The sequence below is a fragment of the Pinus tabuliformis genome, chromosome X (genome assembly GCF_031772625.1).
Source record: "Pinus tabuliformis cultivar Carrire ecotype Pingquan chromosome X, CPIR1, whole genome shotgun sequence".
NCBI lineage: Eukaryota > Viridiplantae > Streptophyta > Pinopsida > Pinales > Pinaceae > Pinus > Pinus tabuliformis.
In genome coordinates this window covers 413681331-413707781 of record NC_142308.1, presented here as the reverse complement: position 1 = coordinate 413707781, position 26451 = coordinate 413681331, and the positions used below count along the sequence as shown (strand labels likewise).

Here is a 26451-nt window from a genome sequence, read left to right as displayed (position 1 = left end):
ATATTCATTATAAAAGACATAAGATTTAGAGAGTTGCTCATTCAACTTACAAATTAAACCTAATTTCTAAATCCAAGTTGCTAATATACAATCCAAAATGGTGTGATGTAATATCTTCTTCTTATAACATATAGAAATAACCAACTTCATGCTTAAGGAGTATGCGAGTTGATTCTCTTAAACCAAGGAGGCAACCTTAAACCTAGACATGCAAGGTAGCATAAATGCTCAAGTTTGTGTAGTATTATGTGAGTGCTTTCATTTTCGTAACTTGTTGTTAACAAGTGAGATGTAATCAATGGCCTCTTGTATGAAAATGTGTGTGTCAAGTCTACCACTGCCTATGCGTAAAAGCCTCATGTGCTTAAATAGATCACCTAGTACAAAAATATTGGGTGTTGAAAAAAATAACATAAGATGAGGTGAGTGAAATGATTTCTATTAGGCTTCAATTGAAATAATAACCTGAACAACAGGCTAGAACATATAAACATGAACTTATTTATACATTTTAGAAATTCGAGAACTTTTAATTTATAAAATTAAAAGTTAAAAAAAAAAACCTATAAAATTAAGGTCGATAATATTTTAGAACCAAGAATAATATTAAATAAAATTAAAATTCCAATCAATTTTAAAACAAAAATAACGCATTCCAAAATAAAAATATTGAATAATTTAAAATAAAAGTAATTTTAAATTTCAGAAAATTATAAATTAAATATTAACATTATAATAAATATATTTAAAAATAAAAGTAATTTTAAATTTCAGAAAATTATAAATTAAATATTAACATTATAATAAATATATTTAAAAATATCACAATTTATATTAAAAGAGACCTTCATTAATTAAAACTTATAATTCTTTCAAAAAGTGCATGGCTAACACATTCAAGATTCTTCCCAAAGATTGTATTCCCTCACTTTTCACAACTTTACAAGCAGTTGCCAAATAGTGACATTCTTTACGATAAACTTTTCCCACACCTATGAAGACAATATCCTCCGTAGATGTATCTTACCTTTGTTATATATTAACTACAAATTTACTCTCATTCCATCTGAGTCCTAATGAACCATATCCTCGGTAGATATATCTTACCTTTGTTATATATTAATTACAAATTTGCACTCATTCCATGTAAGTCCTAACGAAACATTGAAAAACAGTTTTCACTATAAGACTTATTTCTGTTAAAATTTACGAATGACACAGAAAAGAACAAGTTAAAATTATGAAAAATGGCATCATTCCGATGTACACAAAGAATATAAAACTATAAAAATGTCATGATATTCACTTCAGGGTTGCGGACAGAAAGCATGCGGCTGACTTGTCGTCTCACAGTTACTGCAGAAAACCTATGTGGTTCCAACCTCCCTGACCTGCCACATTTTGGTTCCGTGGAGAAAGAACCTGTGAAGTGCAGAACCAACGTCCTGCGCACGCATGCAGGAGGCCCATGTGTTAAGTATCGTGTCTTGATGCCATGTAGTGAGTCTTATTCGAGTGAAAAGGACACGTCCTATCAAAAGTTTAAGAAGATGGTAGCCGAGTCTGAGTCGCAAGTCTATACATATGGCGAACATGCATGAGCCGTGTCGCTGCACTGCTCCGCCATTGACAGTTGTAATACATGGTATTTGCCTGAAACAACAACTCCATTGTTATTGCCATGAGCCTAATACAGTGTCACCTGAAACAGAAGATGGGCCTCTTTACCTTTCGTCCATGGAAAATGCCAGACTCTACGGCCGGCCATGTTAGCACAGCCAAAGTCAAGGTAAGAACTGCCTCTGATCTAAATCCCAGTGTTAAAATCAATTTTATGATATCAAGTGTCCCTAGCGTAATCCTTTTTTTTTATTCTCTATTTTACATATGCTACAATGATATGGATGCTACTCATTTAATGGCAAACCAATTTTATGATATAAATATAAAAGGGTGCTGAGGAATAACGCCTGAGGGCTAAGTGCCCTTGGCATGTCAACATACTCGCACATTACACAGATTCACAAATTTGTTTGTCAATATTCCAGAGCCCAGTAAGCCCAGTAAGTGCTCAGTGTCGACCCTGGGTAACATAAGTGTTATGTTACACACCTAGGGTTTAGAGCCCTCTGATTATTGGCAATTGGAATATTTATTGGTCCAGTGAATGGTGAATCCACCGATATCTCAATATCCTGTTGTCCAGACCTGTTAACTAACAATGAATTTTCCAGCATTCGACATAAATTGTTTCCATCGTTTGTACTTCAAACGTCTTGGTTTTGCTGAAATTTCAGTGTTAAAAGGGTTTTTGGACATCTTTCCAATAGGAAAGTATAAAGCAATATTATTTTGAGGTTTGAACTCCATCAATTAGTAAATGTGAAATTTGGTGGTGTCAGTACCCCGGGTCAAGGTAGAGTGAAGTTTATTCTCCGAGAAAATGAGTAAACATAGAGTGACATCCTTCAATGTTGCGTGGACCCAATAAATGAGGGCGTATGAAGTATTATAAGTGCCCAGTATTCATAGTTAAGCACATGGTTGAAGTGTTGGTCATGTTTGAAGCCTGTCAACAACACAAGGGTGTTGGTGATATATGACTGTAACCGCTAATGTTTGAGAATTGGGATTGAAAGAAGCACCAGTTCGGAAGGGAAGGTGCCAGTTTGAATAACTGGGATTGAAGGGAGCACCTAGACCATGTGACACCTGAAGTAGTGACTGAACATGTCCTTAATAAAAAAGGAGACAAGTTGGTTATCGTTGAACAAATAATAGGGAAAGCAAGTTCACGAGTGTAACTAAGATCATAGAGCATATCAGTGACCAGTACAAAGTAGATTATAGAGTTTATTATTGAAATAGAAACAATTTTTAGGACAAAGAATATAGGAGATTGGTGTTTCCAAGTTGGTGCCTGCAAAGCAATAGAGTGCATTGGTCAGGCTACACATCACCTTGGTCGCACCAGTAGGTTGGTGCCTACAAATTAAGGGATTTGGTTTATGTTGTTGGTATGTTCTTACAAATTAGTGGAACAGTAGGTGGGTGCTTACAAAGAACTATTTTTTAAAGAAATTTTTGTGGTTTTATTCTTTGTGGGCTGCTCCGTAAAGAGTTTCCAAATATATCTTTTGTTTCATGTTTTACATATGAGATTGATGATGTTGTGTAGTGCTAGAATATTTAAAAAAGTAAAAGTAGTATTACACTAATTCACCCTAGCCTTCGTCTAAACTCAGACTTATTCTTAATATACCAAGAGTACACATGTTATCTACCAAGGGTAGACATGTTGTAATGTCTTACAATCATATGACGATTTACATGTAAAAAACTTTATTCCATTATATATATATATACCCCATATATATATATACCCCACATATATATATATATATATATATATATATATATATATATATATATATGGGGCTATTATCGTTATGGTAGCACTTAAGTGAGCATCCTCATGCTTTCACACACCTGCTTTCCTAAACACCAAGTACCCCCTTCATATTGCTTCATAATAACCAACTTTATATGTAGTTTTTTGCACTTATCTTCTAGTGCACCTCATACCCAACAAATCACGTTCCAAGGAACCTCATTTAAGAATTTCTTTTAAACAACTCACGAGCATTCTTGAGTGGTCCATTTTTTGTGTACACCGTTTTTTGTCAAACACTTGGTGTCCCTACTGCACGCTTTTCCGAACACCAATCACTACCCATATGGTTGGCATAGCAAACGAACTTATTATTGTCCTTACTAAGTTTGTGAGACCAATCCCTTCTTTTTCACCGATTTATGAGATGCTTAAAAAAACCCATTGGGTCAACTTGCTTGGCCCCTAGCATTCTTGATTCATTTGAGTGTCATGACCATGTCCAGCCTCCCATCTTATCTTTTTTCAAAGATCACATGAGAGATATTAGCCTACGAAACATGATAAACATTGTTATTAGGCACAAAATACTACCATCAACGATATTTTCTAGCTCGTTTCTCCCTTCCATGTCATCATTAATCCCTATATCTACCTCATGAAGATCATGAACGGTATTTTCTAGCTCGTTTCTCCCTTCCATGTCATCATTAACCCCTATATCTACCGCATGAAGATCATGCTAAATAACTTTTGCTTGATTATTTGACTAACAAGAAAACTCTTCACAACCTCTACATATTTCTCGCAAGACTCTAGCCCTTAGTAATCATCACCTCCTTCTCTAGGACATGATCCTTTGGCCCCAACCATCATGGCCTTATGCACTTCTACTAGGTATTTTCATTAATGATTGGAGTTTCTAGGTAGTCTCTAGTGGTGATGATGAATCCCCACTCACCGAGGAAGACGAGTCTCTCATGGTTGTAAGTGAGGTCTCTAACCACACAGTGAGAGCACCGATGACCACTAGATCTACATCCATTTTAAAATAAATGGCCTCCCAAACTCATCAAATGTCATTTCCATTCCTTAGTGTATTCAATAGATTGAAGATACGATGGTGGGTCTTGATATAATGTCTAGTACAGGTAAAACCCTAGTTAACAACTTTTCCCTTGTGAAAAGCAAGCAATTTCTCTTCAAATATTACAGAACCAAGTAGTGAGTCCATCCTATGAGGAATTTCCAAGTAAGTCTCATCAAAGAGTTTACTATAATGCCTGAAATTGAACTGTAATATGTCTCTCCACTGAAGGTTGCATGGTAGTAGGCATGTTGTTTCATATGATTGCTAGTGAATTCTCATTTGGTAGACTTTCTTCACCCTCTGAACCAAGATAGATAGGGTCTCGCAAATCAACCCTATTATCACCCTCTCTACATCTACTTCTGTTGGTTTGGTTTCACCACCCATGTACTTTGTCCCCATGGCTCCAGCTTCATCACTAGCCAAGCCTTCATTCACTCCATTAGACAAGTAGTTTGAGAATTAACAGTTCTATCATGCTTACAAGTTGTGAACCCAACCTACAAGTATAAGGAACAATGTATCAATACATTTACACTTTAAACCTAACCCATTTAGTCATATCCATAACCAAATCGTGAATTTATTAACCAGGCTAATAGTTCATGGCTCTGATATCATATTTTAGGATTAGAAACAATTCTATAGAAATAATAATAGAAAAACACTTAGAAACAATGTTTTATTTAGAAAACTACAATGTTTTACTTCCGAAAACTATATTTTTGGAAAACCCAACCAATAACAAATATTATTATAATGTAGGCCACTTTCTTACAGAGTAAGCTAGAAAACTACAATGTTTTACTTAGAAAACTATATTTAGGGGAAAACCAACCAATGATAGATATTATTATAAAGTAGGCCACTTTCTTACAGAGTAAGCCTTTAGGGCACAATTGTTCACATTATAGTGGAGAATCCCCAAGCATTTTAAAAGCTTCATTACATGTAATACTATACATACCACACATTATAGTGGAGAATCCCCAAACATTTAATACCGTACACACCACACATTATAGTGGAGAATCCCCAAACATTTAATACCATACACACCACACATTATAGTGGAGAATCCCCAAACATTTTAAAGGCTTCATTACATGTAATACAATACATACCACAGGTTCAATACCTTTGGTCACTAATATAATACCTTTGGTCACTAATATAAGGCACCCAAAGAAAACAACTATTAATGTAACAACCTTAATTTTCACTAAGTCAAGTTTATTTAATTTAAATCATAAATAATTTTATATTAATTTTTTTAATATCATTTTTAAGGCTGAGAAATTTTGAACAGGTTGTACAAATGGACTATGAAATTCATTATTGACAAAATAACATGCGTTTACACTTTATACACCTCATAGGGCCTACTATGTCAGTATGCAATGGATTGTGAAGCCAATCCATCCCACTCGACCTCTTGAAGTCGAGTCCACTTGAACCCATGCAATTCCTCTTCATACACCTCATAGGGCCTGCTATGTCAGTATGCAATGGATTGTGAAGCCAATCCATCCCACTTGACCTTTTGAAGTCGAGTTCACTTGAACCCGTGCAATTCCTCTTCATGTGTCAAGAGTAAGTATTGTTTATAAACAATTATTTTTTATTTAATAAATCAAAATTTGCTTGTTTTCTTTTTGTCTTTTGAAGGTGAATAATGTCATATATTTCTTGAAAATAAATTAATAATGAACTTATATTGCATGGTGTTAATTGATAATCTCTTTTAATCCTTAAAAATAACCATAAGTCAATTATAATTGATTATTGCATTGCATTTACTGATATTATTCTTTCCTCCAAAATGGACTTTCAACTTCCAAAAACATATATGGTATTGATTTCTCCTCCAAAAACATATTTGGTATTATATTCCATAGATAAATATGAAATCTACATATCACCACTTATCAACATCAAACATATTTGGTATTATATTCCATAGATAAATATGAAATCTACATATCACCACTTATCAACATCAAAATCTGGATCTATCACATTGATCAAAATATGAACACAGTAGTGTAAAGAGGATATTTGATATTTTTTCTTTGGTGTTTTCATAATTTTAAGATATTATGTCTACACAATTAGACTTTTCCAAAAGTTTTCCATAATACCGAGTATGCAAAAAACAATAAACCATGGTAGTTAATATTTGTCAAATTCCAATAAGTATTTCACTACTATAAATATACTAAAGTTGTATATACTATAAATATACTAAAGTTATATATTGTATAAAATATAAGTACTATAATGTTGTGTAACCTACAGGGTAGCGCAAGACAGGGTCCAGACTTTACAGATGTGAAATTTCATCGATTTTTAAATGGCGATATTTATTATTCACAGGTTCAGGCTAGGAGATTTGAAAACTCAAATTTTTCCTTCCCAAGAGGCTTAGTGAATATGCCAACTACATTCTCATTTGTATTACAGTACATTAGAGAAATTTCTTTTGATTGGACCTTTTCTCTTACAAAATGATATTGTGTGTCTATATGCTTTGATCTTGCATGACATATAGGATTGTTCCCTAGTTTAATGGTGCTTTGATTGTCACATCTGATCACTGTAGGTTCTTGTTGACCTTCACCAACATCTTCAAGTATTCTTCTGAGCCATATAGCTTCACAAGTGCCACTACATAATGCTTTATATTCTCCTTCAGTTGATGACAAGGAAACTGTTGCTTGTTTCTTACTACTCCGTGATATAGCTCCCGATCCTATATTGAAGACGTATCCAGTGGTGGATTTCCTGTCATCTAGATTTCCAGTCCAATCAGAATCAGAATGACCTATCAATTCAACATTACAAGCATTAGTATATTCAATACCAAAATTGATAGTTCCCTTTAAGTATCGAGGACCCTTTTTGCAGCTATCCAATTGCTTTCATGAGGCTTAGCCATGAATTGACTAAGTATGCTTACTGCATAAGCAATGTCTGGTCTGGTGGTAGTGAGATAATTCATACTTCCCACTAATTGTCGATACAATGTTCCATTCACCTCTTTTGTTCCATCATCACTTCTTAATTTGATATTTTGTTCCAATGGAGTACTCACTGCTTTACATTCATTCATATGAAATCTATTTAGTACTTCATTTGTATATTTTCTTTGGGTGATTATGGTTCTTCCATCATTTCTCCATACTTCAAGACCTAGACAATAGTGCATCTCACCAAGATCCTTCATCTCGAATTCTTGTGATAACTTCATTTTTATATTTGTAATTAATTTATCAGCACTCCCTGTTATTATTAGATCATCAACATATATAGAAAGCAATATTATATCCCCATTTCTATCTATCTTAACATACAAATTAGGATCATTTTTACTCCTTTTAAATCCTTGTTGGAAGAAGAATTTGTCGATTTTCTCATACCAATATCTAGGGGCCTGTTTTAGTCCATATAAGGCCTTCTTTAACTTGCATACAAGATGCTCTTGACCTTTCTTTACAAATCCTTCTGGTTGAACAAGATAAATCTCTTCTTTTAAGTCACCATTTAGAAAAGCTGACTTTACATCTAATTGATGTAACTTCCAATCATATTTAGTTACCAATGCTATCATTATTCTAATTGTATTAATTTTTGCAACAGGAGCAAAGGTATATTTATAATCTATACCTTATTTTTGTGAATAACCTTTTGCAACCAATCTTGCCTTATACTTGTCTATGCTACAATCTACATTAAATTTTGTCTTGTACAACCATTTTGATCCTATAGGGACTTTATTTTCAGGTAATTCTTTTAATTCCCAAGTTTCATTTTTCATTATAGAGTAATATTATTCTTTCATAGCTTCCGTCCATTTTTTATGATTTTTGGCTTGTTCATAATTTAAGGGCTCAAAAACAGTCATTACTTGAGCCATTAAAGCATAATCTTTATACTTGATGGGGGCTTGAATCTATCGTGTTGACCTTCTTAGAGGTTCATTACTTTGTGGAGTACCTTCTCCTTTTATTCTCTATGGAGTGCCTTCATTACTTCTTTGTGGACTTTGATTCCTTGATGTGTCTTTTGGAATGTCCATGTGTTCTGGTTCTTGAGTTGATTCCACAACTTCTTCTTCTTCCTTAAAGCTTTCATAAGAACACTGGCATGTATTATGTTCATCTTCTTTTATTTGTTTATCTACATGCTCATGAAATATAACATCTCTACTTGCAAAGACCTTGTGAGTACTTGGATCATACATTTTACATGCTTTTTTATCAATGCAATATCCAATAAAAATACATTTGATGGCTTTGGCATCTAACTTTATCCTATCATCTTTAGGAATATGAGCAAAAGCCTTGCATCCAAATATCCTTAAATGACTAACTTTGGGTTTAAAACCATAAAACGCTTCAAATGGTGTTTTGTGCTCAAGATACTTAGTAGGGATTCTATTTTTAAGATATACAGTTGTATTAATGGCTTCAAATGGCTTCAGCCCAAAAACTATTAGAAAGTCGTTTACTTTTTATCATACATCGAGTACATTCAACTAATGTTCTATTCTTTCTTTTAGCTACTCCATTTTGTTGAGGTGTATGTGGTACTGTAAATTGTTGATAATTCCATTTTGTTTGCAATATTTGATAAAAACTCCTGAAGTGTATTCACCACCTTTATTTGATTGAAGAATTTTAATGTTCTTTCCTGTTTGCTTTTCAACCTTATTCTTCAATTCTTTAAAGTATTCAAACGCGTCACTTTTGTTTCTTATAAAGTATACCTAGGTGAATCTAGTGCCATCATCAATAAATATAAGTAATATGCTCCACCAAGTGACTTAGTTTGCATTGGACCACATACATCAGTATGCACCAGTTCAAGTATTTCACGTTTTCTTCTATTTTCAGGCACAGGAAATTCTTCCCTGTGTTGTTTTCCTAGTGCACAACCTTCACTATCAAAGTGTTCACCTTTTATAATTGGAAGACCGTCTACCATCAATTTCCTTTGTAGTAACATTAGGTCATTATGATTTAAGTGCCCATACCTTTGATGCCAAACTTCTATGGTTAACATGCTTGTTGATGCCAAAGCTTGATGCCCATTCTTCATTACATCCAACTTGTATAAGCCTCCAACTCTCATTCCTTTTGCAACAACCTTGTAGTTGTCTTGCACATCCTTTACCAAACAATGTGATTTCACAAATTCAACTTTTATATGTTGATCTGTGATAGTAGAGACTGAAATTAAGTTTTTCTTTAATCTAGGAACATACACCACATTTTTAATTTGTTTTTCTTGTCCATTAGGCATCATAACACTTATATTACCATATCCTTTAATTTCATGTGATCTATTATCTCCTAAATAGATGTGTCCACCCTTATTAATCTCATGATAAGTATCAAACCAATCTCTTTTGCATGACATATGGATTGATGCACCAAAATCTATAAACCAAGCATTATCATCATCAGTTTTTGCTGATAAAGTAGCATTGGACACAAACAATTTAAGATTGCTAACATCTTGACTAATTGCTTCATCTCTATCAACATAATTTCCTGAATGCCTTCTTTGTTTAAATTGATCAGACTTCCTTTTCATGCAATTCTTAGAAAAATGACCAAGTTTTCCACAGTAATAACACACATCATCTCTACTTGATTTGGCATTTGTCCTTGGTAAAGGAGTACCTTGAAATGATTTTACCTGTGGCATTTTGCCTTTATTTTTCTCCCATTGTTTAGCTTTGAAGGACTTCTTTCCTTTGGCCATCAATGCTAAATCTGAATTAGGAGATTTCTGCTTAAGGCTTCTTCTCCGCTCTTCTTCCTGCATAAGTATATCTTCCAACTCATCAAAAGTAGGAGCCTTCTCTCTAGCTGAAAGACCAGTTATAAACATTTGATATTCATTAAGAATTCCACTTAATGTCACAGTAACCAAGTCTGTACTAGATACTGATTCACCAATGTCACCTAGTTTATCCTTTAGATCTTTAATTCTAGAAATAAAATCACTAACACTTTCATTTTCTTCCATCTTAGTTGACAGAAGCTTACTCTTTAAATACAATATTTGATTTGTAGTCTTCGTCTCATACAAATTCTTGAGAGTGTCCCATGTCTCCTTGGATGTTTTGCACTCTCTAATATGTGGAATAATGTTGTCCTTAACTGTCATCCACAGAAGCACCTTTGCTTTGTTTTCCCATCACTCCTAATCTTGAATTGCAGCATCTGTGACTTGAGGGGACACTGGCTTAACTTCAACTCCAGACACAATCACCCATGTATTGTTTCCTTCCATGAAGGTTTGCAGCTTACACTTCCAATTTGCATAATTTTCACCATCTAACTTGTTAGATTCAGATAAATAAGATTCTACCAATATATTAGCCATTGTTAATAAGCTTATAAATCCTTTTCCACCAAGATACAATTTTTTTTTTTGAACACAATTTCAATAATTAATTTCCTTACTCAATAATAACAACCTTCTTTCCTTTTTTTTATTTATATATCACCAATAATAACACTCCTCCTCCTTTTTTTCTTCTTTTTTTTTTAAATTTTATCAGAGTAAGAAATATGCTTGTTAACCAATCTAGAAATATTACAGCCAGCATTAGCCCCCTTTGCATTTATGCAGTACATAAAGAAAAATAATTCACAACAAAAATGAAACACATGTTTATGAAACTTTTTAATATTTCTCACACAAAGTCTAATACCAACAGATACGAAAAATCTCTCGTTCACCAAAAAATTGAAAGCTCGCCCCACTCGACTCTTTTGGGACTACGACAACTCCTTCTTGGAAATATTCAACTCTATTTTCTGGGCAGCAAATGGCTCCCTCCAACTCCTTCGACCAGTTCTCCCTTCGCCAGAGTCTTTATCTTCTATAAACAAACTTCTTTGCAACACGGGAAAGAACTCAAACAAACTTCTCTGCAATAGATATCTCACACTGGCTACACATGGGAAAGAAATCACACAAACTTCTCTGCAACAGATTCCAATGAGAAAACAAAAAATCAAAGATATACCGAAATTGTCGTTACTTTCAAATAGCCTTTCTGGTTGTCGCCCCTGGATTTTATACTGATAAATTTCACTTCACCGACCTTCTTCCCCACCTTCAGCATGCTCACCACCAGCACGCCATTCTCCAAGCTCGCTTTGACGTTTTCCCTCCAGCAGTTCTCTCAATCACACTCTGCAGTCTCTCCAACAGTTTGGCTCCCTCCAATAGACTGCAGCTACTCTCTCTGCAGTGAAACACTCAGACGTGGCGATGTAGGAACCTTTGTCTTCAAGCAAGCTGAAACTCTGGCCAGTTTTCCCTCTCTTACCATCACGCAATGGACTCTCACAAGCTCACACATCAGCCTATTGGTCACTCACAAGATCACACAGTCTCACGCTCTCAACACTGATCAAAACACAAAACTCAGTCGCCCACGCTCACAGCTCTTTACCAGCACACACTGAGCTGTCTCACAGCTCTTCACAACTCAACCTCACACCTGCTCTAATACCAAATCAGAGATCATGCATCAAAACAAAGAACTCAAAACACTTGCCTTTATTCGATGGCGAATAGGTATTTATATAAAACAAAGAAACTTCTGGAGTTCGATGAGGCGGTGGCTTCTTCAAGAAGCTTGCCCATTTGTCAATGTATCCGCCGAATTCTAGAAACTACCTGTTGAATTCTCTAGAGATGGCCAACTACTGCATTAATGGCACTGGTTGGAATTATCATTGTTTCCTAACATCAAGCTACCTAGAGAAATGGGCATTGCATAGTGGTGACTACTTGTGCATTATGAGTTTGTCCTCCTCAGAGTGTTGCCCAGCACATCGCGAAGGAATTGGATGGCACATCATGGGAAGAGATATATCAGAGCTAGAGCCATGAGGGATTGATGGTGTGAAGGCCTCGTGTAGAGTGATAGTTTTTTATGAGTGCCGTTGTGAGGGATCAGTGGTGAGATTGGTGTGTGGAAGTGTGGTGATTGTTAGACCACCATGAAGTTTGACAAAAGACCATGGAGGATCTATGGTAAAAGCTGTAAGAAACATCGTTCTACCCTTATCAGCAACGTGGATGGGTGATCTTATAAATAGCGAGTAGAAGGTTTTTTATTTTTGAGATATTTTAGGCCATTCATTAAAAAATAAAAATAAAAAGTTGTATTTGGATTAAAGTGCACGTAATATCTTGAAGACTTTTTTTTTGAGTGGGTTTATTAAAAGGTTGGTTAATATATTGGGGAGATATTTGACTATTTAAAAAAAAGAAAACCAAAGCAGTGGTAACATCTCTTTTTATTTGAAGTATTAAAGAGATTTGGTTGCAATGTTAAAGTAAGAGAATTTGTTGTTGCTCATTGATGTCAATTCTTAGCTGATTGTGGTCAAAAAAATTGTAGAAGACAAAAGGAGCATGCATAGTGGTCATGGGTCGGCAAAGGAAAATTAAACAGTGCGAGAGAGAACTAAAACAACTAAGGAGAAAGAATCAGACAGAAGAAGCTATAGAAAAATATGAAATGTTACTTGAGGATTAAAATGCAAATCTAGATCAGTGGGAAGAATTTGAAGACGTTGGTGCAATATTAAAGTGATTAATGCTAGTTCTACCATCATTAGAATGGTAAAAGTTTTAAACTTTGGGCTATTAAAAAGGAGGGACTACTTGGTTTAGTAGATTTATCGGAATTTGTCCAAGAAACTTCTATAAATACTCAAAATAAGAGTATAGATGGAGTAGCATTGCTTCTTAATATATCAGCTTTGGATGAAAACATTTTGTCTAGTAGTTTATATGTGATGCAAAAATATTTTCGGTTGTTCTTGAAATGAGGTATAGAGAGAAAGCTGACGATAATGAAGATCTATAGAAATATACAAGACAATGTAGAGAGAAAAGTTGAGGACTCAATAACAATTGATGAAGTGAAAAAGTTAATAGCCTCTTTGAAGTAGAGGTGGTACATCTAACAACTATGGTTTTTGTTGATAAAGAGGAATTTGTAACAACAATAAAATATGATGATGAAAAGAACTCAAACTATGATTTAAGGAATGTCATAAAAAGAAGACACTGAAAGCTGGCCAATTTGATTGCCAAAGGTTGCAATTTATACATTGGTCGAGTCGCAGATTGAATAGTAACTCGGCCGACTTAAATTTGTTTCTTATTGACTCCTGCCAACTATCATCTACTGCCAACGAGCGAACAATGGTCGGCACCATCATGATTAATGTTCGGACACCTCCCCTTAATCATGATCTACGTGTTAACATGTTAACTTGCACGTTGGTCCAAGTCTCAGCTAGGCTTACAACATAATTTGGATTTTCTACAACACACAACTTACTTCTACACATTTCAAATTTAGCCTTTCAAAGAGGCTTGGTGAATATGTGAGAACATTAATCACGAGGATGTTGGCCATTGTTCCCTAGTCGACAGTAGATGATAGTCGGCAAGAGTCAGTAAGAAGTAAATTCCAGTTTGTGGAGATCACTATTGATTCTCCGGCTCATGGATGTATAAATAATAGTGATGGTAATGAAATAAGATAGCTCTTGAGTGAGTCTTCATTTTGTGACATCATCTATAAGTATAAATATAGAAGAGGCGAAGAAAATTTAAAAATTTGTAATTTGTTATAATTGTTTATTATCGCAGAGAAAATTTTGACACCTAAAATGAGAAGCATGAAAAAGAATAACCACCATCAAATACCTAAGAGACAAGGTAAATTGTAAATTTGCAATTCTAGGCCTGAGCCCAAAAAGGCAAATTTTCACGTTTTTGCATTTCATGTGATGGGTGCGCGTTTTTGCATATCCGGTGTTTTGTGAAAACTATGATCTCTATTATTGCTTGAAAGTCGATTTCATATTTGACATTTTCCTAGAAAATGTCAAAAGTTGTTGCTTAACCCTCAGTTAATTATATTGGATATTGAACTACCAAAACTTATTTACTCGGCCAACAATCCTCGATGGTTAAGACAACATTCTCATTGCCCACTTGGGATGGTGGGAATATTCTATGTAGATATTGGAAAAGTCGGAATTTGTGATCCTCCTCTAACTCTACACTATAAATACAGTACATTCAGAAATGTTTAAATTTCGAAGATAAGAATGGGAGAAACATGTAAAAATGATTCTCCATTTCTATTTACACATAGATTGGGAATACATCTAGATAGGTTGTGTCAGTCCTTATAGGATATTCAGGAACAAAATGAAACCCAGGAGGTGAAACACACACATGTTCCTAGATTGATTCGCAAGTGATATCAGATAATTGGGAAACAATATTTGAGGTAAATCAAGTTTAGGAGGTTAAACACCTTCCCCTCAGGCTCATTTGTCTAGAAACCACATTGAAATTGATGGGGCTACAAAGAAGCAAAAATAAATTGAGACGCAACAACACAAAACACAAGACAAAGATCTAACAAACAACAATGGAGAAGAAATCATAGGCTTTACATTGCATTGCAAACCTTGCCTTGCTTGCATACGAGATTGATAGTAGTTGATGGGGTTACAGAAAAGGAAAAAAATTGAGAGACAACAACACAAAAGACAATACAGAGATCGAAAAAACAACAATGGAGAAGAAATCACAGACTTTACATTACATTGCAGCCCTTTCCTTGCTTGCATGCTCAGGCTCAGGCAAATTACAAATTTATAAAAGGTGGACATAACTCTACAATTCTCTACATATGTTTTTCATAGTTACACAGTGATTTCTTCAAGTCATGGGTGGTGGAGTTGGTTGGCATTGGAGTGGGCAGTGTTGTCAGCGTCTTCATTTAGTTTCAAGTGGGAGAATGTGAAATGTAAAGTCAAACAAAGATGCCGACAACACCGCCCACATCCCCGCCAACCAACTCCATCACCCACCAACTAACTCCACTGTGATTGACTTGTAGAAATCATTGTATAACTCATGAGAAGCACATCTAGATAATTCTAGAGTTTTGTCCACCTTCTACAATTTTGTAATTTTCCTTAGCCTAAGAATGCGAGGAAGGCAAGGGATGTCATGTAATGTAAAGCCTGTGATTTCTTCTCCATTGTTGTTTGTTCAATCTCTGTCTAGTGTGACTTGTGTTTTGTGTTGTTCTTTCTAAAATTTTTTTGCTTCTCTATAACACCATCAGAAATAACTAAACCAAACAATATGTACAAAGAAGAATATGGAACAATAAACGATCATTGCCTTATCTATATAATGGCTACAATAAAGTTTGAATAAGATGAGGCTAAAATATTTTTTTTGCATATCTAACTAATGAGCAGCGTTCGTGCATTCATCATTGATTTGGGCACATAAAGCCTCTGACGAGATATATTGAAAGAAGAACACGAAACAACTTAAAGTGAAGCCTTCCAATGCAATTTTCAAATTGAAAAGACAAAATCATCTCGGCTACTCTTCAATGAATGGAGCCTCAGAGTATGAATGAAAATTAACGTTGAATAATGCTCCAATAGCTGGGATGCATTTTCATAAGCATCATACATGGAAAGAGTAGGTCAAAGCCTTCACCAATAAGGGAAGCTCTCTCCATTCCTCAGAGTATGAATGCAAATTAATGTTGAATAATGCTCCAACAGCTGGGATGCATTTTCATAAGCATCATACATGGAAAGATTAGGTCGACGCCTTCACGAAAAAGGGAAGCTGTCCAATGAATGGAGCCTTGTATCATGATTGAAAAATTCTATTAGATAACATCTTATCAATAGTAATAAGATCGATATTCCCAACATTTATGTTTAATGGTCACTGGTTGGAATGAATAAATAGGACATTACTCATCAACGAATCCACTCTTTGGAAACAACGATTAAAAGGAAGTCGTTGATAAAACATCAACAATTCAATTGTATGAAAATCTATAAGGTCATTACTTTCTCATCCTGGGATTACATTTAAACAAAACTCTACAGTTGAAAAATAGTAGTCCTTTTAATCTCTGCATTTAAAAAATACCATCACATATTAAATGTGGAAACCAAAACTAGATTTATCTGCAGGAGAAGATAAAGTTTCATTATATCACATATAAGGTCATATTCAATTTTTAAATTTTGGCTTATGAAGAGCAATGTTTGAATCGGCGAGAGGTTCAGTAGAAGTAGCCTATGAAGTAGTTCATTCCATAAAGATCTACCCTATGAAGTAGCCTTTTAGATTTGGAATATGGGAATTTAGAAGAACACTTAATTCAAAGGCTCACCTCCTTTCCCTCTAGGGAAAATCCTACAATAGTAGGGGTTGTTGGACTATCCAATCTTGTTACAATTCCTAGATATATGAACTAAACCCTTCTTGTCTCTCAAAATTCTGGGTCTTGGATGATTAAGCAAATTCTTCACCAATCAATCATTATCAATTGATACCCAAAGACCAAATGATTTTTTAATCTTATGACCTATTTTTACAGGATACCCAGTGTTCCATAAGGGTTATCATTGATAACCCCTCTCATTGTGGTCACCATTGAGATCAGTCCCATCATGGCCGTACCTAAGGATCGCAAGAGGGGTTGATGTGGTATATAGAAATATCTAATCTTTAGATCCATATATTACGCAGATACAATAGTTTGGAGGACTCAACGATGTGGCAGCCAATACTTCGGAGTCATTTTTTAACCTTCAGCTCCATATTTTAAGTAGTTATAGATAGTTTGGAGGACTCAACTATGTGTCGCTCAAGGAAATTTACTCCAAAATTACTTTTTTTTTTTTCTAGATGGCATGGAAAGTCCATTAGACTTCGTTTAACAATTATCTGTGTATGACATATCTATCACACACTCTTGTTAATTAATTTTTCTAATTTCCATTATTTCATTTGACACCTGGACATTTTCTAATTTTCATTTATGATGGCAAACATTATTGGTTATCAAAGTTTGTATGCATCCCAAAGGATTTGAAATTGGATTTTCAGATTAAGTCATTACTTTCAATATACAATCTCAAATGCACTGGAATGGAACGTATTAAAAAGGAAGTGGAATGGAACGTATTGAGAAAAAGGAAGAGGTACAGATAAACCTATACCACCATAGATTAATAATTTTCCTATTTATATTTAAGGCATTTGCAATATATAACATTAAGTATTCAAAACACAACTAATACTATCCTGTACTATTCTAATAAGGCTTCATGTTCAATACACGATAAGGTCAGTTTCAACAGTATGATAAGTTTGGTTGAAACCTACTTTTTTCTTATATAGTAAGAGTCTAATTTATAAACCAAGTCGCACATGCTATGAAGCGGCTAAGATTAGCCATTTCTATGAATGATACAAGGTTTCCCCATAGATTTTGAAATAATAACATTTAAAATTTTCACCCTCACTTGCTAAGTTCTTGCTTCCATTAAGCATCTCATTCACTTTCTTATATTAAGCACTTCATTTAGATGGGTATCTTGGGGAAAGTACACTACTATAAATTTAGTACCTCATCTAAAGCAAGTACTAGTGGCAGTCTTAAGAACCTTATGGGAAGTGTGATATCCATCATGCACTAACTCAATGATTGGCAGTGTGTTCTTTTAATTATTTTCATTGGATTGTGAATAATGTTCTATACAATAGATAGGAGAAGATAATACACACCAATGATTGGCTTCGCGCATGGTTTATAATTTTCTCTAAAAACTAGACTACAATATTAAAGAGATTATTGCTAAAATAATTGTATATTAGAATATTTAAGCAATAAGAGATTATTGCTAAAAACAAAATTGTATATTTACAAGGTTTTAAGAAAGAGTTGTCACTTTAAGATTCTAGGCAGCTGTAAAAATGAGACACGTCCAAAATATTCTTAGGAATCCCTTTTATTAGTAGCTACTAGCTACTATAACTCATATGGCGTGTAATCTTATCACATCAGTTTCAAATAAAATTTTGAAATTGGATGTGCAGTCTCACTCAAGCACATTAGTTTCAAATAAAACATTGAAATTGATAGTTTCAAATAAAACATTGAAATTGATGGTGTAGCCTCACTCCCACCAAGAAGCATAAGAATTTCTCAAATTGGATGTGTAGCCTCACTCCCACCAGGATGCATAAGACATTTTCTCAAAATCCTACTTCTCGGAAATAGACCATAAAATATATAAATATTTATATTAGTTTTACAATTAATGTAAGTGTTTTTGAGATTTCTATATGAAATATATACCTTAAGATGCTGCGAATAAGTTACCATTGGTTGTCTCTAGCTTTCTTTACTTCTTATTCACAAACGATCTTCATGTTTCTCTCCACTATCTTTTCTAAAATATATGCACTCATCTTAGAGTCATTTTCCATGTAATCGTGTGGATCCTTCCAATCCTTGGAGGCATATCTTTCAATTATTTAAGATTGAATAGTTCGTTTATATTTTTCAAACCTTTCCAAATAAGAAGCAATCTCATGCAAAGAATTCATTTATTTACAAAATCGATTCTTTAATAATGTCATAAACTTCCTAAATTTTTGTAGTTGATGGTTACGATCAATCGTTTGAGCCAATAGTGGTGCATCTTTCCTGATAGGAGACAGGGAGTTAATAATGTAGGTCTAATATTTGGGAAGTAAAATTTAGTACTTGAGCTCATGTTTTAATGCAGAGATGCTCCTTCTCAAGGGGCTAGTATTGAGACATATGCATGTGAATATGATTTATGTTTGTAGTTTAACAAATGTTTAGATTATTGAGTTCCAAGTAATCCAGTTTGAACCAGTTTGAACATACACAATTGCGGCATACACCAATTCAAAACAACGTACAAGTCTATCAGGCTATTAAGATAAGGACAACTTATTACTCCTTGGCCATAATATTGGACTATAATTTAGAATTTATTTCATCTCTTCATGTGAAATTGTAGCTAAATCTGCATAGGTTGGATCTAGCTAGAAACAATGAATGAAACATGCAAAGAAGGAAGAAAGAAAACTGATAGAGGAAATAATTAATGAAATAAATTCATGCTCAAAAAAGAAAATTATGAGAGGATATAATTCAATACAATATATTCTACATAACTAAAATAATATAGAAGTGACTCTAGTAGTGAATAGAGAGGTGAACATGCAATGAAGAACATTGACATCTAATTCTATTTAACTAGCCATGTAGTCATCAATTAAATGTCTCATGTAAGTGGAGATTAGTAAAACTCATGCATGCACTTGTGGAGTTCCCTCTTGATGATAATAATGAGGTTTCCATGCATGACTCCACTCTATAGTCTAACTGAAGTACAATCAAGTGTGTGTTATCTCCAATACCACACCACCCCCCCGCCTTAATCACTACTAAGGGAGAACAAAATGAATCGATCCTGACATGAAACCATGTAACATAACTATTTTAAAATTACCCCTCCCCCCTTAAGAACTACTAGAGAGAAAAAAATGAATTAGTCCCTACATGAACCAATGTAACATACCAATTTTACAATGCATCTAAGTAACATAGAACAAGTCAAAGAAGAGGAAAGTGGGAAAATCACATGGGAACAAAACCCCCCAACACCGAAAATGTCATTTAGGAGTACCTTGATAAAATTGTTTTTATGTCAACAACAGAAGCCCAAGCTTATGGAATTGTTGATGTCGTACCACACATGGGTTCAATTCCCATTTTTCTCCATAAAAGAAGATAAAAAATGGATTGTATGCAAGAAAAGGAAAGAGGGAAAACCACATGAGAACAAAAGCCTCCCTTCAATATAAAATAATAGAAAAGAAAGACAACTAATTGGAAAATATGTCCTTCGCCCCAAGGTGATTTAACAAAAAATGAAACTTCTACTTAATGAAAGCCTTCATGAAGATGTTGATAGTATGTTCAGAAGTGGGACAATATTGCAGGTTGATGAACCCATCATTTAATAATTCTAATGTGTAGTGCATGGGGATAAAGTGTTTCTTTCATTGCTGCTACATTGGATCTCGACACAAATTTAGTTCACTTTGATTTTCACACCAAATGCTTGTCAAATGATGGAATACGATATCAATATTAGTGTGGAAGTTATGCAATCAAATGGCCTAAATGGAAATGTTGAATGCACGTATGTATTCAACATCAATATTAGTGTGGAAGTTATGCAACCAAATGGCCTAAATGGAAATGTTGAATGCATGCATGTATTCAACCTCTGCCAATGATAAATAAATCACTAATCGGTTTTTTCAAGAATCCAAATAGAGAACATATCTAAACTAGACTCGTGATTAGTGTTATCACTAGCCCAAGATGAATCAATATGGAAAATGAGATCCAAATTGCATCCTACTGCGAAATCAATCACACAGTGGATGATTTATTAGGCATATCTGAGTATGCACTTGGTAGCTTTCCAATGCAACTCATGCGACTCTTGCATGTGTCAAGAAGCTACACCTACTGCATATGAGAGATAGACAAGAGTAAATGAGATAGAGGAGACTCCCCACAAGTTGTATGCACAAGGTGTAATCAACCAATGTTGTATTCTTTCCATCCTCGAGTCAATAAATAAGAAAGGTGTAGTTATTGGCATGCAGTCAGTCATGTGAAAGAGAACTAAGATATCTCTCACATACTTACTAAAAAAAATTGATCCTTCAAATCATTCTAGTTAATTTGTACTCCAAGGAAGAAGTGTAATAAACCCATATCTGTCATGGAAAACCTATCATGCAAAGCAGTTTTGATTCTAGCAATGGTTGAGGATGAACTACCTATGATTAGTAGATCATCTACATAGAGCACTTTAAGCAATAGATATTTAGATGTTCTTACCATATAAGCATTTGGATCAAATTACATCAAATGAAATGTTGAGAGAGTAAATAGGAATTGATGCAAGAGCAACCCTACACATTTTGTTTTTCCCATGAGGGAAAAACTTCTTATAAATAATTATCCACCAAGTATCTAGTTTTTCATGCTTACGTGTCCCTTAGGTGACTACTGCACTAGTTAGTTAACAGAGGGCTTCTAGAGAAAGAACATATGTAACTTCAAGAGAACGAACATATGTAACTTAAAGAGAGTCGTTGCTAGCAAGCGACCTCCCAATTTTGTTTGAGATATTTTATTCTCTTTATAAATATAAACTTTTATCCTAACTTTTATCCTACAAATACCACGGGTATGTGAGCAAGAGGAATGAGAATTACTTTGAGGGTATTAGCACACAATATAATTTTTTCTTTGATAAGACACCCATATTTTGGTTTCTTTTTAGAGTGCTTGTGTGTTAATCATTTCTTTTTTAAAATATTTGTATGTTTTTTTTAAACTTGAATTGAAGTTTTACTTCCCTTAACCACTTTTATATTAATTCAAATTCCACTAAAATTAACTTTCATTAGTTCGGGAGTGAAGAGAAATGTATAAATTATATATGACGATTGGATTTGATTTTTGCAGCAAAGTTTGTCAATAAGTGGAGTGAAGAATATTTCCATCGTGAAGGTTGTCAATAGGCGTAATTCAACATCCATTTGGTACTAGAAGATCATTGAAAGAAGAAAGAATAATTGGACATAATTGGAGTGAAGAATATTTCCATCGTGAAGGTTGTCAATAGGCATAATTCAACATCCATTTGGTACTAGAAGATGAAAGAACAAAGAATAACTGGACCTGCCTGGATAGGCGTGTCCCAATTTTGTTTGAGATATTTTCTTCTCTTTATAAATATAAACTTTTATCCTACAGACATCGCGGGTATGTGAGCAAGAGGAATGAAAATTACTTTGAGGGTATTAGTACACTCTATAATTTTTCTTTGATAAGACACCCACATTCTGATTTCTTTCTAGAGTGCTTGTGTGTTAATCATTTGTTTTTTAAAAATATTTGTATGTTGGGTTTTTTTAAACTTGAATTGAAGTTTTACTTCCCTTAACCACTTTTATATTAATTCAAATTCCCCTAAAAATAACTTTCATTAGTTCGGGAGTGAAGAGAAATGTCTAAATTATATATGACGACTCGATTTGAATTTTACAACAAAGTTTGTGAATAATTGGAGTGAAGAATATTTCCATCGCAAAGGTTGTCAATAGGCATAATTGAACATCCAATTGGTACTAGAATATGAAAAAGGAAAGAATAATTGGACCCCCTAGATCAGTGTGGGACCCACTAAGGCATGGATCTAGGCATCCAGCTCTCTATTAAATTTAATGCTCTCAAAGACTCCTAGACCACCAGATTTACCAAGACACTAGATACATCTAGAGAATCTGTATTGTTGGACCCTATGGAGCATAGATCGAGGTGTAGTTATATTTTATTAAAATTTTATTACATGCACCTTAAGGGAATCTAGGTCTCGCTGGCATTTAAACCTTGTTGCATCCAACTCCACCCCTAGATATAAAATTCATTGAAAGGTCAATCGAGATTTGGATATATCCCAACCTTAGGGAAGGTTACAAATCCTAGATCCCCTTAGACCATGGATCTAAGAAGAAAGGTGGATTTTAGTAATTTTAATTTATTACAGAAACCAAAGAATCATGAGGATGTAGGATTAAGTTACTTTGACATTGAGTTCTTGATCTTAACCACAATCACATGATGGGTTTTGGTTAGGCCCCATGGTGCTAAGTTTAATGAAAATTGAGAATCACACAGTTAATTTTCAATGTAAAGGGAGACTTTCACTGCACCAGAAATCCATTTTAGCATACCATTCTCTAGGTGCATGCTTGAGGCCATAGAGAGACTTTTTGAGTCGGAAAACTAAATATGAATTATTTAAATACCCTTGTGGTTGCTCCATCTAAATTCCTTTTTCATATCGTCCATGCATCCTCCACATTCAAGTGGTGAAACCCCCACCTTCTTTCTACTGCAATAGAAAGAGTTGGATGAATATAGTCCATTTTGAACATTGGAGCAAAGGTTTCATTATAATTGATGCCATGAATCTGCTAAAATAATTTCGCTACCAACCATGCTTTGTATCTACTCACTTATCCATTCATGGTTTTATTTTTCCTATAGACCCACTTGCATTTCATAAGATTACAAAACGAAGTAACTATAATGAAGTCCCAAGTTTCGTTCTTAATGAGCAAGTTGTACTCATCATATTTCCATCACGAAGGTTGTCAATAGTCATAGTTCGACATCAAGTTGGTACTAGAAGATGAAAGAGGAAAGAATAACTCGACCCGCTTGGATCGACGTGGGACCCACTAAGGCGTGGATCTAGGCATCCAGCTCTTTGTTAAATTTAACACCCTCAAAGACTCCTAGACCACCAAATTTCCCAAGACACTAGATACATCTAGAGAATCTATATTTTCGGACCCTATGGAGAATATGGATCACGGTGTAGTTATATTTTATTAAAATTTTATTACATGCACCTTAAGGGAATCTAGGTCTTGATGGCATTCGAACCTTGTTGCATCCAAATCCACCCCTTGGATATAAAATTCATTGAAATGTCAATCCAAATTTGGATATATCCCGACCTTAGGGAAGGTTAAAAATCCTAGATCCCCTAAGAAGAAAGGTGGATTTTAGTAATTTCAATTTATTACAGAAACCAATGAATCTTTAAGATGTAGGATTAAGTTCCTTTGACATTGAACTCTTGATCTTGACCACAATCACATGACTGATTTTGGTTAGACCCCATGGTGCTAAGTTTAATGAAAATTGAGAATCACACCTTTAATTTTCAATGTAAAGGGAGACATTCACTACACGAGGAATCCATTTTAGGGTACCATTCTCTAAGTGCATGCTTGAGGCCATAGAGAGACTTCTTGAGTCGAAAAACTAAAGATGAATTATTTAAATACCCTTGTGGTTGCTCCTTCTAAATTTCCTTTTTGATATTATCCATGCATGCTCCACATCCGTGTGGTGAAACCCCCACCTTATTTCTACTGCAATGGAAAGTGTTGGATGAATAGAGTCCATTTTAGCCATTGGAGCAAAGGTTTCATTATAATCGATGTCGTGAACCTGCTAAAATAATTTTGGTACCAACCATGCTTTGTATCTACTCACAAGTCCATTCACGGTTTTCTTTTTCGTATAAACCCACTTGCATTTCATAAGATTACAATACGAAGTGACTTTAATGAAGTCCCAAAGTTTGGTTCTTAATGAGGAAGTTGTACTCATCATCAATAGCTACTTCCCAAAAAGTATTTCTTGCAACTTCTTTCTAATTTTTATTAGAACCATGTAGCAATGCATGGGAATAACTAGTCTTCTAGTTGTGAGTGAATGAAGTGTTTCATCAACTTCTTTATAATTTTCAAAGTCTAATGCTAGAGCAATGTAGGAATGCATGGAAATAACTAGTTTTCTAGTTGTGAGTGAATGAAGTGTTTCATCAACTTGACATCTTATGGTAGGATCATCCAAGAGATCATTCACGAGGTGCCACTTCTATGTCAAAAGTGGTCAGGAAAAAAAATATTTACATGCATGCTCATGATCTTTTGAATCGGTTTCAAAACCCAGATCTAAATTTTCTTTTGAATGTAAGGATGCATCATCTCTTAGCTATTTTATTGGGGGAAGCACAAAAGTTTCTACATGGTTTTCCTTAGATGCCTTCACAGGAATTTCGTCAAAGTATACACTCCTCTCAAATAAATCATTTTTTGTTGAAATATTTAGGATCCTACATCCCGTTACACAATATGGATATCCAACAAAGATGCAGTCTTTGTTTTGAGGATCCAAATCCTTTCCCTTTTCTAAAGGAATCCAAAACCATGCACGAGATCCAAAAATGTGGAAATGTATAACTTCTAGTTGCATGCCATTCCATGCTTCAAAAGTTGTTTTCATGCAATAGATTTTTGAGGAGATATATTTTGTATGTATGAAGTGTAGTTGAATGCTTCAAGCCACAATTTGGAAGGAAGATACCTTGCATGGAACATGTAACTGGCCATCTCTTTCAACGAATTTTTCTTCCTCTCAACTACCCACTTCTACTTAAAGTGTAACGAACCATGTGTTTTAATTGTATTGTAAGGACCCTAATTAAAATACCAGAATATGTAATTTAACCACAAAATTTAAATAATTTATTTAATGAATACCAACCTGTCTGCTCGGCTACAAATCTCTACTGCAAATTTTTCTACTACAATTCTTATTCTGGTTGCAATTCTTGTTCTGGTTGTGATACCAAAACAGTGAAAACCACCCTACCGAACTGGGTACAACCTGGGTACTCAGTCTCAAAATGCTTTCCAATCGAAGCAATCTAATCCCCCGTGCCCAAAAACTCCAGTACAATCAAGAATCAAGAGTGTTTGTATCTCTGTGTTAAAATTGTTCTCCATTTTTCTTCCTCCCCTTCACAAGATTTCCTTCCTCCTTTTAGTTCCTCGTCCACCGCTTTCCTCCCATCTCCGTGTCATTGTTTTGTTATGTGTAATTTTATAAAATCAATTCTTATTTGATTTTGTTGATTTTATTCAGATATGGAGATTTGATTTGGTAAAAGTTTATTTATTATTTTAATAAATTAATTTGATTTATAATTTTAATTAATTTTTATGTTACTGAAATATGATATATGATATATGTTATCTACTTAATTCTACTAGTACGTGGATACCAAGATGAAATATGTTATTTAAATTAACCTTACTGAGTTATAGATACCAAGATGAAGTTCAATATTTGATTAACCTTGCTATAAAGTCTAACTTATGAATTATGATATGAATTAAGATATTACAAATTTTGTTTCATTTATGCATATCGATATGATTAATGAAATAGAAATAAAAGAATCATTACAATTTCAATATGAAAGCCAATAACATGAGCAGGACATGACCAAGTATGTTATACTATAGATAACATGTATGAGCTATATAAAAACTATTTATTTTATAAATATTGATGCATATGTTA

General features: G+C 34.2%; 1 long non-coding RNA gene across 2 annotated transcripts in view; it reads left to right on the top strand.

Moving 5' to 3' along the window:
• The first annotated feature begins 1420 nt into the window (after positions 1-1420).
• LOC149140286 (uncharacterized) overlaps positions 1421-26451 on the top strand; it is a 168612-nt gene continuing 143581 nt past the window's right edge. Inside the window, exon 1 of one of the 2 annotated variants that reach the window (XR_016264786.1) lies at positions 1421-1789. This is a non-coding gene — a long non-coding RNA (uncharacterized LOC149140286). The remainder of the gene's footprint in view (positions 1790-26451) is intronic. The other variant, XR_016264785.1, reaches the window with a different exon arrangement.